This window comes from Corvus hawaiiensis, unplaced genomic scaffold (assembly GCF_020740725.1).
Source record: "Corvus hawaiiensis isolate bCorHaw1 unplaced genomic scaffold, bCorHaw1.pri.cur scaffold_32_ctg1, whole genome shotgun sequence".
Classification (NCBI taxonomy): Eukaryota; Metazoa; Chordata; class Aves; order Passeriformes; family Corvidae; genus Corvus; species Corvus hawaiiensis.
The window spans coordinates 3,759,933-3,766,141 of NW_025963366.1; the positions used below are offsets into that span (position 1 = coordinate 3,759,933).

The window sequence follows — 6,209 nt, forward strand, 5'->3', positions numbered from 1 at the left end:
TGGTGTCCAGGGGCTGGAAATGCCTCTGCTGAGCAGCTTCACCTCCCTTTGGCCTCTCCAGGGTCCACACTCCTCAATTCCCCAACAAAGGAGGCACAAAGCACAAACAGGCAAAAGGAAAATCTTCCAGGTCACTGCTGGCTCCTTGGGAAAATCCAACGCAGTCAGGGCAGGTGCCTGAAGTGTTTTCCCAGGTGCCTCACAACAGGTCCCTTCTGTGTGGTCAGTGTCCCGTGAGGAGGGAACATCTCCTGCAAATGTCACGGGTGTCAGTGGAGAATGGAGGCCCTGGCAGCTCCCGGGAGCCCCGGGGAGGGACTGTCCCTGCTCTGTGTCCTCGGGGGTGACCCTGACAGGGGCCTCTGAGCAGGGACAGGAGCGAGGGACCCTCGGCTGGGAAGGTCAGCCCCAGCTCAGGGCCGGCGCTGGGCTGAGGGCAGGACAGGGCCATCCCTGGTGCCAGGGCGCTGCGGGAGCTGTGTCCCAGTGCCAGCCCAGTCTGGAGCCAGAGCCCTGCTGGGGGCAGAGCCCCTGGGACCCCCGTGTGGGACAGCTCAGCAGAGCGGGATGGGGGGGATCCAGCAGGACACGGTGGCCCTGGGTGGGACGGGGGGGCCAGGCAGGGGATCTTCCCCTGGGGGCCTGGAGCAGTTTGGGGCTGCAGTGCCGGGAACGGGCTGGAGCCGGGCACTGCGGCCACCCCAGCACTGCCCCAAGCCCAGCCCTGGTGTCCCAGTGCCACCATTCCCCAGCGCTCCCCAGAGCCTCCAGAGACTGCAGATCCCAGCCACCGGGCTGTTCCCATTGCCTGTGACCCCGCTGTCCTCCCACCTCCCCCTTTGCCCTGATCCCGGGCTCCTGGTGCCCCAGGCAGAGGGGTCAGTCCAGCCCCCCGTTCAGCCAAGGGGCTGGAGTGGGAACAGGGACAATTCTGCTCTGCCACGTGCCGGGTCTGGGGCTGGGCTCAGCTCTGGGCTGTCCCACAGGGAAAGCTCTGGGAGGGAAGGGGCAGCGGGGGTTCTGGCTGTGGGGGCTGCAGGAGGATGGATGGTGTTGGAGTGGGGGTTGTCCCCACAGGGTCCCCAGCTGCCTTTGGCTCCCAGCCCGCCCGCCTTGGCCCCTGCAGGTGCCTGGGCCCTTCCCGGGGCAGCTGCCCCGTGCAGGAAGCTGGAGGGATGCCGGGCAAGGGGGCTGGATGCGTGCCACAGGTGGGATGGACTCTGTGCCAGGGCCGGGCTTGTGGCCAGGGCTGGGGGCTGTGCCAAGCCGGGCTTTGGCCTGGGGGCTGTCGGGGAGGGCGCAGGGAGGAGTCCCGGCAGGGATAAAGGTGCTCCTGGCCCGGTGCAGCCTCAGCCAGCGCTGGCCAGTGCGAGAGGAAGATGAAGGTGGCTGTGCTCAGCGTGGCCCTGCTCCTCTCCATCCTGCTGTGCCTCCCGGCACAGACCGAGGTGAGGCTCCAAGGCCACGGGGTGGGCTCGGGGCTGGGGGCTCTTCCCAATCCAGGGGCTCCGCCGGGCTCCCCGGCCCCGGGCGGTGCCGCTTTCTCCTTCCCACGATTCCCTCTGTCCTTCCCCTTCCCGCAAGTAAACTCCTGGTGCCAGAGCCCGGCTTCCCCACGGGATGGTCGGACTCGGCTCCTCCCTGGGACGGCCCCACTGCTTTCCCGGCCGGCTCCCCCCAAATCCCGTTCCGTGTCCCCCATCCCATCCCATCCCATCCTCTCGGTCCCCTCGGGCATCTCCCCAGCATCTCCTCTGTTTCCCGCCCAAGGACAAAGGCCAACCCCAAACTAGGCTGAAGTGGGACCAAGAGGTCCAAACTCATTAAAGCACAGAATAGGCTGAACTTGGCCAAACTGGGCTGGACTGGTCCAGTCCCAAGCCAGGCTGAACTGGCACCAACTGGGAAATTCTTCCCCACCCCACCCCGGATGATTCCCAGGGTCTTCTATCCAGTGTTTCCCCTCAGTCCACTGCCTTTCACCCTGCAGTGTGTCCCCAAATCCCCTGGCAACCCCTGCTCAGAGCAGGGGACAGCCATGCACCGGGGGGGGCTGGGGACACCTGTGTCCCTCCCCAGCCCCACAAGGGCCAATCCTGACCAACGTTTTGCTCTCCTTCCCCAGGCCACCTTTGATGGCAGTGGTGGAACTCTATGTGCCGGGGTAAGTGCTGGAGCTGGGTGCACCAGTGTGGGAACTGGGGGGCAGTTTGGTCACCCCCAGCCTTTACTAGGACTGGGGACAACCCAGTGACCGGTGACATCTCATGGTCTCTCCACAGGAAGCTGGTGGCTTTAGCAATGGAAAGGTGGGTACCCTGAGTTCTTCTGCTGGGCCCAGGCCCTCCCCCCTCATGGCCATGGGCATCCCAGTGCACCCCAGTGCATGCCAGTACACCACAGAGCTTCCCAAGGCTGCACCTTCCCCAGGGTGCCCATTGCATTCCCACCCTTCTCAGTGCACCCCAGTCAACCCCAAAGAGCATCATGCCCAGCCCATTTCCTCTCCTCTTTCCCTCCAGTGCTCTTTCCCTTTCTCTTTGTCCATGACAGTGGTGACCTGTGACCCCCCGAGCCCCACAAGGGCCAATCCAGACGAAACCTTTGCTCTGCTTCTGCAGATAAGCGTAGTAGGAGGCCAAGGTGGATGCATTGAGGTAAGTCCTGGAACTGGGGCACCAGTGTGGGAACTGGGGGCCAGTTGGGTCCCCCCATGCCTTGCTGGGACCAGGGACACTCCAGTGACCAGTGACATCTCCTCATCTCTACAGGTAAAGAAAGGCACCCAGCGAGTGAAGCGGTCTGAGGTGGGTACCCAGAGTTCTGCTGGGCCCAGAGCCTCCCCTGTCATGGTCATGACCCTCCAGGGCATCCCAGTGCACGCCAGTACACCCCACTGTGCCTCAGTACACCCCGGCATGCGCCAGTATCTCCCAACATGCCCCAGTATCCTCCGGTGCTGCTCTAACCCCGTCTTTCTCCCCAGCCCCCCGTGGCTGAGCAGGTGGAGCTTCTGCGGGAGTGATGCCCGGCTGCCCCTCTGGATGCCCTGGTGAGAAGTCTCGGGGGGTCTCCAGCCCCACAAAAGATCCTCGGGGGCCAGGGCGGATCCCTGAGCCCTCTGGGGTGGGCAGAGCTTGAGGATGGCAGAGGGGCGTGGCAGGGGCTGTCCCTGATCCGTGTCCCTGGGTTAGGTGGACAGAGCTGTCCCCAAGGCTTCCTTGCACTGGGGGGCTCTGGGGACACCCAGTGTCCCTGTGGGAGCAGGGAGGGCTCTGGGAGGTTTTGGGGAATTCCAGGGTGAGGGGCTCTGGGAGCCACAAGGATCTCAGGAGCCAAGTCCTGTCCCAGGTATATCCGGGGCTCCAAATCCCTTCTCCTGCCGCAGGTCCCTGCAGAGAGAGGGGTGGGGACAAGGCCCCTCTTGTGTCCCAGTGGACACTGGGGGTCATGATTTGGGCTCTGTCTTTCAGGACTGGAACTGGTGGTGACACTCGCGTCCTGTCCCCCTCCAGCAGCATGAGGAGATGATCATCCCTGGATAACCCCCCTGATCCCCTGGGAGCCCTGGGAATTTCCCTGGAGTAATCAATAAACCCCTACAGCAAAGCAACTCTGTGTGTCCCTGTGTGTGTTCCTGTATCCCTGTACGTGCTCCCGTATCCATGTGTGTGTTCCCGTGTCCCTGTGTGTGTTCCCGTGTCCCTGTGTGTTCCCGTGTCCATGTGTGTGTTCCCGTGTCCCTGTGTGTGTTCCCGTGTCCCTGTGTGTTCCCGTGTTCATGTGCGTGTTCCCGTGTCCCTGTGTGTGTTCCTGTGCCCATGTGTGTGTTCCCGTGTTCATGTGCGTGTTCCCGTGTTCATGTGCGTGTTCCCGTGTCCCTGTGTGTGTTCCTGTGTCCCTGTGTGTTCCCGTGTCCCTGTGTGTGTTCCCGTGTCCCTGTGTGTGTTCCCGTGTTCATGTGCGTGTTCCCGTGTCCCTGTGTCCCTGTGTGTTCCCGTGTCCATGTGTGTGTTCCCGTGTCCCTGCGTGTTCCCGTGTCCATGTGTGTGTTCCCGTGTCCCTATGTGTGTGTTCCCGTGTCCCTATGTGTGTGTTCCCGTGTCCCTATGCGTGTTCCTGTGTCCATGTGCGTGTTCCCGTATCCATGTGCATGTTCCCGTGTCCCTATGTGTGTGTTCCCGTGTCCCTATGCGTGTTCCCGTGTCCATGTGCGTGTTCCCGTGTCCCTGTGTGTGTTCCCGTGTCCCTCTCTCAACCTGGGAGTCTCCGGTCCCTCCCCTGCCATGAACAGAGTGACTCCGGGGGCTCCCAGGGGTCTCTGCACAGGAGATCCCCTTGCCCCCGCCATGTGCCCTGGGCAGAGCAGGGTGGGACACCCCGGAATGTCCCCCTGGAGCTGGGAGGGACAAGGGGCAGCCAGGGCAGCCTCTGGAGCCCCCAAGGTTTGGGGCACAGCAGGAAACAGGTTCTGCCCAGGGCTCTGGGAGCCCAATCCCCAGGAAGCACAGGTTGGGGTCAGGGCAGGAGTGGATCACGGACAGGGGCCTGGAGCCCTGGGTCCTCTGGTCCGTCTGGGAGCGACAGCGCTCCCCTGCCCAAGGGTCAGCACTCCTGGGCACATGGCTTTGGGAATGAGGGGGTTAAGGCCACTTAAAGGATCCCCGGCTGTTCAGATCCCATTATTGAGGTGCCTCTGCCCAAATTTAGGGGCAAATGGGCCCATGTGCCAAAGTCAATAGTATGGAATTTACCGAAAAATAAAATGTGAGGGAGAGAAAGGAGGAAGGGTGGGCAGAGAGGGAGAAGGGAGGGAGAGAGATCAGTCACAAGGTCAGCACCACCCGTGGATCCAGAGGCATTGTTGGTCCTTCTTCCCCCGGCGCTTCTCGGTACTGGGGGGTCCTGAGGTCATTCTGAACTTCTCCCTGTTTATCCATTTCGGCAAACTGAGGAATGAGTGCTCATGGGCTACACAGCTCTTTAATGCCATTGGTTAAACAATGGCCTCGGGTGCTAATTAGTCCCAGCTCAGGCTGTCTCTTCTCTTCAGCCGGAGGTTTCTGGGGCCGGTGGCCGGGAGTTGGTGGTCGCCACCTGCCCCTCTGGAATTCCCTTTGACCCAGCTGGAGATGATTCCAGCACGAGTGCTGGGTTGGCTTTCCTTGCCCACCACCAGGGATCCATTCTGCTCCCGCAGCTTTGTTTACCTCCACCGAGGTCTGGGATAACCCCCGGACAATTGTCCTACCTTGATCTTATCTTAGCTTCCCACCCCGGGGGCTGAACTTCCCGCCCAAGGTCCAGCTGTGGGCCGAGGCAGGGTTGCGGGGGGCTTCGGTGGTGGCAGCAGCGCCTGTGCCATAACTCAGGTGAGCTTTGTGTGGCCGCTGACGCGCACGAGCAGCTGCTTCTTTACGTGCTGTGCCACAGTGGGAATTTTTGTGGGGATGTATTTCCCAGGATGTGCCGACCAGATCTCACCTCTGCCAGGCCTGGAGTCAGCGCCTTCCTGTGCTCCGTCCTGCACTCGTCTCATGGCAAAGTCCTCCTGCGGTGACAGTGTTTGGGAGGGGCAGCTGCTGCTCCTTAATCCCGACACCAGTGGAGCCTCCCCAGCCCTCTGGGTGTCCCCAAGGCTTCCTCCCCCCAGGGGCCCCCTGGCGACCCCCCAGCCCCACTTCATGCAGGTCCCAGGGCACAACGTGGTCTTTGAGGGTCTGGACTGCGACATCTTTGAGGCTCCGGTGCCGACGGCGCTGTCGGTGCTGGTCCCCATCGAGATGTGCAATGCCCTCAACAAGTAGCGGGGGAGGCCTTCATCATCACCATCATCTTCATCACCACAGCCACCCACGCCATCACCCTCATCCCCCACATCATCAGCAGCATCATCACCCACACCTCCATCATCATCACCCAACACCATCAACACCATCACCACAACACCAACAGCACCATCATCACTGTCGTCTTCTTCATCATCACCTTCCTCTTCATCACCCACACCATTGACACCATCACCATGACACTACTCACACCATCATCATGGCCATCATCACCACCACGTACCTCATCTTCATCACTCATGCTGTCAGCCACACTATGGTGAACTCCATCACCAACACCATCATCACCACCGTCAGCTCCAACACAACCATCACCACTCAACACAATAAACACCATCACCGTGACACTGACAACACCAT

The 6,209-nt window shown here is 61.6% G+C and overlaps 2 long non-coding RNA genes across 2 annotated transcripts; one reads left to right on the forward strand and one right to left on the reverse strand.

The window, feature by feature from the left end:
• Nucleotides 1-1,409: 1,409 nt before the first annotated feature.
• On the forward strand, nt 1,410-3,613 carry LOC125320999. The gene is made up of 7 exons (XR_007201378.1): nt 1,410-1,448; nt 2,126-2,164; nt 2,283-2,309; nt 2,622-2,657; nt 2,772-2,807; nt 2,987-3,052; nt 3,474-3,613. It is a non-coding gene; the product is annotated as an uncharacterized LOC125320999 (long non-coding RNA).
• A 1,114-nt stretch (nt 3,614-4,727) lies between these two features.
• On the reverse strand, nt 4,728-5,634 carry LOC125321002. Its single transcript, XR_007201383.1, has 2 exons — nt 5,485-5,634; nt 4,728-5,356 (listed from the first exon to the last, which is right to left on the reverse strand). It is a non-coding gene; the product is annotated as an uncharacterized LOC125321002 (long non-coding RNA).
• Nucleotides 5,635-6,209: the final 575 nt, after the last annotated feature.